General features: G+C 40.0%; 1 long non-coding RNA gene across 1 annotated transcript in view; it reads right to left on the reverse strand.

Moving 5' to 3' along the window:
• Positions 1 to 7714, reverse strand: part of LOC108445290 — a 45703-nt gene extending 37989 nt beyond the window's left edge. Inside the window, exon 1 of the long non-coding RNA XR_001860102.1 lies at positions 7599 to 7714. This is a non-coding gene — a long non-coding RNA (uncharacterized LOC108445290). The remainder of the gene's footprint in view (positions 1 to 7598) is intronic.
• Between the last annotated feature and the right edge of the window lie 207 nt (positions 7715 to 7921).

Here is a 7921-nt window from a genome sequence, read left to right on the forward strand (position 1 = left end):
TGAATAGAGAATATTGTTTTTTTTCTTGAGTTTTTCAAGAGGAAGTTTAGTGCTGGGAGAAACTTCTGCTGTAACACAGGCCTCCCTCACCTAAGCACTGGTGGAACAAGTTGCTGTCTTTCTTCTATTCCCTTTCCTTTTTGGCAGACATAGGCTTGTTGGGCACCTAGAACACAAACAGCAGATGCTGCTGGGGCAAGCCTGGGAAGATGTTTCTTTTGGCTACTTGTTGGCAGACACTGTGTGAGTGAGGGAGGAGCATTCTTTTTGTTTCATTGCTTCAGTGATCTGAGAAAAAAAAGGCAGAGCAGACATGCAGTGCTTGAGCTGAAGAAGACAAGAAATTTTGCTGGCTATGCAGGGAATCTTGCACTCCCGAGCCCCAGTCGGTGAGCAGGGGACCCTTGCGATGCCATCTGGTCACCCAGCAGCCAAGATACATGAGGAGGGAACCATAGAGTCATTTAGGTTGGAAAAGACCTTTAAGATCTTCGAGTCCAATTATAAATCCAGCACTGCCCAGTCCACTACTAAACCATCTCCCCAGGTGCCACAGCTACATGTCTTTTAAATATCTTCAGGGGTGGTGACTCAAGCACTTCCCTGGGGAGCTTGTTCCAATGCCTGACCACTCTTGCAGTGAAGAAACTTTTCCGAATATCCAATCTAAACCTCTCCTGATACAATCTGAGGCTGTTTCCTCTTGTCCTGTCACTTGTTACTTGGGAGAAAAGACCAATAGTTTCTTCCCCCTCTTCCTGCCCCTCACTACAGCCTCCTTTCAGGTGGTTGTATGTTGATTTTCTTGTTTCATTTCTTTTTTTCCTTACTTTTGTTTCGCGAGTTCTTTTACTCAGAGTTTGGATTAAAAGGCAGAAGACGCTAGGTTGCTCTTTGGACTTAGATGTTTATTATATCTTATCTATAATACAGCTGCACAGAGTGTGCATCTTAGTTAACAAGGTGGAAAAATGGCCCTGAGTTCTAACTTCCAAGGTCTTTTAAGGTCCAAATCACCCAATTATGGAATGCCAACTAATTTGTTTTTGCTTATAATCCAATAAGTAACTATTCATGATCCACACTGAGGGTTTTTTGACGCAATACCAGAACGCCCGGATTTGTGAAGAAGGAGGAGAAAAGAAGAACAAATCCACACCCCAAATCCTCCATATTGTTACATATATCCCAGAAACCTAAATTTTCTAAACCCAGGGTTCCAACAGTTGTAGAGGGGGATAAAGTCACCCCTAAGCTTCCTTTTCTCCCAGCTGAACAACCCCAGCTCCTACAACTACTCCTCACAGGACTTGTGCTCGAGACCCTTTACCAGCTCTGTTGTCCTTCTCTGGGCTTGCTCCAGCAGCTCAATGTCCTTCCTGGAGTGAGTGGCCCAGAACTGTATACAGGATTCAAGGTGTGAATACTAGAGCAGCAAGAATGACACCAAGTCTGCAGACAGACCTAGCAAGTGCCTCTAAGGTTCTGTGTATGTTTTGTATAAAGACTGATTGTCCTTCTGCAATGTTACAATTTATTTTCTTTTAATGGTGTCATATTTCATTTTCACATAAGAACCTTAAACATTTCATCTGGACCTAGTAATGCAACAGGAAAAAAACTTAATGCACTGGATCTGACTGTCTGAGAGAGTAAGGCTACAGCAGCTTCATGCCCCAGGTTCAACCAGCAGTGAAGCTGAAGATGCAGTCCCAATTAGCACACAGCACATATATGCATCATGGTATGCATGATATACATGCTGGCCACACAAATCACAGACAGACATACAGAACACTCACATGAGAATAGATAGTTTTTCCTTGGTAAAGCAGCAAGAATGTTGTAGAGAGATAATATAGCAAGTTTTGAATGCAAATTATTATTTAGAAATTACAGCAGACTCCAAGGACAAGCAATTCAAAAACTATGAAAGCATCCTTACAATGAAATCTAAAAAATAACAGTTTATTTCAGCTGGAAATAAAGAGTGCTGAGGAACAAAAAATGTAGCTGTTTTCATAAATTATAGAACACCTAATCCTAAACCCAAATTCTCTCACCCTTCCACTTTGGTATTCTGTAGTTATGGTCCTCAGTGGAACTATAAAATCAGTATTTATGCTTAACATACAGAAGTAGCATTTCAAGGCAGAACACAGAGTTGTAAAAACAGAGCATTTTCAAAGCTCAGTAAATACTAAACAACTCTTTACACTCAAGCTATTGTTCGTGTTTCTACAAACACTTAAGAACACTTCTATTTTTTTCTTGTGGCAAATGATGCGTAATCATGATGACTTGAAGGCATAGAATGTAGATGCTGTTTTTTAATCTTTCTTTTTAGTAAATCTGTGTTTCACAGCAAATACTTGTGACAAATGCTGTCTCTTTGTTTTATTTGGAAAAGGAATAACACACTAAAAATAAAGTTTAAAACCATATGGGTCTGTAAGAAACACACCAGGAAAATCTATCAATCCGGTAAGCTCCCTGTGTACTAAAACTTTTGTCCACAACCTGGAAATGTGGAAGTGCTTGTTGGTGTCTTACACTTCAAGTGTGCTATATGTCTATAAGTAATAGATATATACATAGCAAATGTTATAGATACAGATATATAGATAGCCATAGGTATAGATAACAAATTTTAAAAGCCAAAACATTAAAGGGTAAGAAACATCATACCTTTTTTCCTTGTTTTCTTTCTATACATGTATTTTATCTCTTTCTTCAATGATCTAGGAAGATTATATGCATGAAGCTATCAAAATACATTTGCTAGATGTGAGAAATCAGGCATTTAACAATTAGGATATCTCCTGAAATGCCAATGTGGCAACAGAGGTGATATTTTCTATCTCAGTTTGTCATTTGAAAGGTGGCTCTTTTTGTGGTGTTTCTGATTAAAATGTACCAACAAAAAGAAGTAGAAACTGACAATTTTGTCACATATCTAGCAAGAGCAGCAGTATGTCTTTTGACTTTTCTGATGTGGTAAAACTTGCTATCAGATTCACTAATGATATACAAATGTATAAGAATTTCCCTATGTATTGTGTATAAAATTACAAGTCTAGCTTCTACATTTGACCTCTGAAAAGTAGTGATGTTCTTACTACTTAGAGTATGGTTTTCTTGCATTGCCATTTTTCTTTAAGTACAATAGGAGGAGTTCAAAAGGCTTCTAGATGCATTTTTTGGTGTTGTAGATCAGAGGAAAAAGCAAGCTTTTTGGTGGTATTGTGTCTATATTCCTTCAGTTCTCAGGAAATTATATTACCTTGAAAACAACAAAGTCTTAAATTTTGTCTATAACATTATGTTGAAGAAAAAGCAATGAATCAATATGTAGTCTAATTTCTTAAAACTCTGAAAATAAAAGACTGTGTTCATAATTTTGTAAATTCCCCCAGATTGTTACCAGGAAAAGAAAATGTACAGAGAAAGTGATCTTGTTTGGAAGTGGCATCGCAGAGATCAGAGGCACTGAATGGCTTTCATCTCTGCCTACAATTCACTTTCTTTGAGAAACCACATATGTTCTAATAAAAATATAGGCCAAATTAGGTTTGTGACAGCCGGTCTCCTGCAAATGTACATCACCTTCAAATACGCATTGGAGAAGAGAGTTTAAATTTGTCTTTGAATCCTAATCCTCTCAGGATAACATCAGAATTATCCAAACACTGTCACAGCCTCTAGGTTAAGTAACAGCATCCAAACCTGAGTACATCTGTCAGTGGCAGATTGCAGCTAACACCATGCAATTGGCACCATGCAGCCAGAAACTGATTAGAAAGAGCCAAGTGATTTTGCTGCTTAGTCTTTTCCTTTTATTTGATAATTAATTAATGTATACATTAAATTGAAAAAAAAATAAAAAGCATTGAAATTTCCTGGTTTGGATTGAAATAACCTTTAATTGGGATTCATAACTTTTTGCAGGTTTTTGTGTAGGTGTCTGCTGTAATTTCCCAGACGAGTAGCTAAATGTGATTATACATAACTTATTTCTATTCTGCAATAGCTTCCTGCAAGATCCTTCTTCAGTTTATAGATGAAATTTATTACTGGACACATTTTTCAACCTACTGAATTCCCCTTGACAGCTAAAAATATTGGATGTTTGCTATTTCAGAAGTCTTCTATTTAGCAAAAGCATTTGGAAGTTATCTACTGTCCTCCTACTTTGAGGCTTCCTATGTCTAAGCAAAAATTTCTCCTACACCTAAATCTGCCCATCAATGATCAGTTGCTATTTGGCAGACAACTAACTTAAGGAGTAAAAAAAAGCATAGTAGATGGGTATGTCTCTTTCTGCAGATAAAAAGAACCTTTTTAAATAGATGCAATAAAGATATCTGACTTTCTCCATTACCACTGATGATGAGGGTGTTTGTTCAAAGTAAATGTGTACTATACAATAAATTAAATACATGATTTTCCTTATCTGAGAAGCTGCAGGCATCACTCCCTCTCATGGATGAACAAAGAGGAGAACCAGAAAAGTAATTCAATTCTGCCACAAGTTAGTGCTCTCCTGCTTCATTCCTTTGCCCTCTAAAGAAGCCAACAAATAGGGGAAGTGTTTCAAAGGGAGTTTGTCTCCTACTTCAGCGTGAAACCCATGTAAGAGACTGTATATAGAGCAGATTGCTTTTAGAAAACTAGTTTTACTGGCATGTACATCTATGTCTCCAAAAGGCAGAGTTGAATTCAGTGTCAGCTGCATGCAACTGTACCTGAGTACACTCTGAGCTGCACCCTGCAGAGGTCACAGCACCATGATGGGCAGTGGTGATGGAACGGATGGAACGGGATGGATGGAGGGGGCTCTTATTGGATGGTGTGGCTGGCACCCCAGCCATACTCTCTACTGTATGCTTTTGTATGACAAAGAAAGCAAACCCAATCTTTCAATCTAGGTCCAAATTAAGGAATTTGCAGTTATTTAGAAAGTAGAAGCACAGAAGATGATAGAGTGGGTTTGTAAGAGCAGGAAGGTGTTTGGCTTGCCGTTGGTGATGGCCAAGGTGAAAACCGAGAGAGAAAATGATAATCTGCAAAGCAGAAATGTGGTTTGTAAGAGAAAAGTGTTTGAAACTTGCCCCAAAATAGGATAACTGCACTTTACGCCTTAGTCTTGAGCTGCAGACTTTGAGTTGTGCTGTGTTTGGCATGGTGGTGAGGGGGCTGGACAAGGTCTCAGGACAGGCACAGAACTGCCACAGAGCTGCTCGGATGAGTAATGTGGAAGCCAGTGGTAAAGCTGTGAAGGAGACACATGCCATCCAGGCAGAACATCAGGAGGGCTCTTGCAAGCCGTCCTGGTCTGTTTTCCAGAAGCCTCAGGGATGTTGCTGCTTTGAGGGACCTTTGCAGAGCCTTTGACCAAACACTGCAATCATTCACCCCATCCACCCTCAACCCATGCAACCTCTCAGGACATGTCTGCTGAAGGACTCTCTTGCAGAGCTGTCCCAGGGGTCTGCACCCTCACCCAGGCCCCATGTGTAGCAGCATTTCCTACTGATCTCAAAACCATCTCTGTCCCTCCCAGTGAGGCAGGCAGTGCCTTCTTGCTCTCTTGGGTTTTCTTGTGTCCTGTGAGGAGCAACGAACTTCTGATTGAACTGTGTCTGGAGGCCTCTTGAATGCACTGTGACTTTTGGCAGGTGAGGAAGGACCCATCCTGTGTGCAGTTGGTTCCACTGTTCCTCCTAGGGGCACTGAGGAGTTTTCACCTCTTCCTACACTTCAACACCAAGAGTCCTTTACCCAAGCATGCCCTGTCCTCAATACTGTCTGCTCCCTCCAGAGTAAGAGTGTGCTGTTTCACAGGTAAGATGCAAAGGCTGATGTTGGGGAAGATGAAACAGGAAAGCCTTATAAATATGATTGCCTGACAAAAGATTTTGGGAATATGAAAACTACAGGCAACATCGAAATGAAAGCCGCTTTTGAAATACCAAGTCTTAGTTACTGAACAACTGGAAAACAATGGTATGGCCAACTGAAGGTAATCCCCTCTTGATGGAACAATACCCTCTGCTTGCAAACAGGTCCAAGGGTCAGAGCAGACCCTACTAGCTCAGCAGAAGGGGTCCAAAGAGTAGTTTTTAGAAGTTAAGATGTAACACTCTATGGTAATATAAGAACTCTTATAGGCTGTATGTAAATGCTATAGGATTTGTATCTTGTATTAGATTGGTTAGTGACAATTAGAATATTCAGTACAGAAGATGATTTATTGTATTGTAACCAGGACTTCAGACATTCCTTTCCTTACTTCTACTTCCACTTCTACTCTTGCTCTTACACTCTCTCTCTCTCTCTCACCCGTTTACTCTCTTGCTCTCTTGGGCCTGCTCTGAGCTGAGTCTGGCAGCTCTGAGCAGTGCCCCTATACCCACGCCTTTTACAATAAACCGTGTCCCAAGATCAGACTATAGAGATCTCTCGTCACCATCTGTCCGTCACCGACCGAACCCGCCTGTAACCTACAGTCTACATTTGCTCTGTACAAACAATTAAATACCACAGCATGTCTGCAGATCAAAGCAGGTGTTTGTGAAGACCTGAGAAATGTCTTTCAGGGGAGTTTATTTTGGACTAGTTCTCGCTTTATTGGTGGATTACATGCTGTTTAGGAGTTGGAGTGCTTTATGAGTGCTCCTGGTGCTCCTGGAAAACTTCTTCTAGTTTACTTCAATCCATGAGTAATGTAGCTCGTGCACTTTGGTAACACTTCATCAGTGTGAACCAAAGCACAACAGGGAAATCTGCTTCAAAAGTGTACCTCTGGTGAAACACCAAGATGGAGTCACTCAGAGAAACCTGGAAGACCTTAGACTGGAAAGTTGATATGTGTGATTTGCATGTTATATGTCTTCCACAAGCCCTTAAACATCCTGTCTCTAGATACCCCAGGCCCTCTCTTTAGTTTTTTGAAAGATGAATGCAGACTATGATAAACCCATTGAATATAGTAAGATATTTCCTCAGGGTGACATCTTCCATTGGCAGTGGGTAGTAAGACCAAGCATGCCAAAAGAATTGAAATCATTCAGGAAAGGACAGAAAAAAAAACCAGAAGGGTTTGCTGAATTCTCGTTTGCAATAGAATACTGAAAACTAAATAAATATTTAGATACAGAAAATTGTTTTCCTTCCTAATGCACACCTCATCATTTTATGAAGGACTGAGTGCACTTCCTTACAGAAGAGCTTCACACTGAATGTTTTGCATATAAAATGTGCCAAGCTTTTCCAGAATCAGCCATTGCTACTGTCTTTTCCTTATCAGACCACAATGAAGCTGAGAGAACAATAACATCTGAGCTGTACTAGTGTTTGAATTTCTGATTTGGTCACTAAAATGAAACATTTACAAACATTTACAAACTCTTTCAGAGTAAGGCTCTTTACTTGTAGCTGTTACAGGTCACATTGCTAGATATTCTTTGGTCTCAGAAGAGAAAGAAAATCTCTGAGGTAATTTAATTAAGGTCCTTGCTGCAAAATGTCAGTTTGATTCTCTGCTTATATGAATATTCATTTTACATAAAGTATAACAAGATATACTCTGCACTTACCTGATAGATTAAGAGTTTTGGGGAGGGTTTCAATCGCTGCTCGGAATCAGGCAGAATCGGGGTTTGAATCTGGATCTCTCACATGTCTGACCAGTGCCTTGACTCACTGAGCTGGATTTGGGGGCTGTTGGGAAGGGAAGAGAGGCAATTACACCTCATTTGCCTTATTTTTGTGGATGGCATCACAGTCCTGGCCCTTAAAAGCAAACCACCAAGAATGGGATGCAGATGTTTGGCTGAAGCCAAATATTTATCAAACAAAACACATTCCTCTCTAATCTCCTGGTTTCATCTGGTAATTACTCATGTGAAAACACAAAAAA

This window comes from Corvus brachyrhynchos, unplaced genomic scaffold (genome assembly GCF_000691975.1).
Source record: "Corvus brachyrhynchos isolate BGI_N302 unplaced genomic scaffold, ASM69197v1 scaffold92, whole genome shotgun sequence".
Lineage (NCBI taxonomy): Eukaryota > Metazoa > Chordata > Aves > Passeriformes > Corvidae > Corvus > Corvus brachyrhynchos.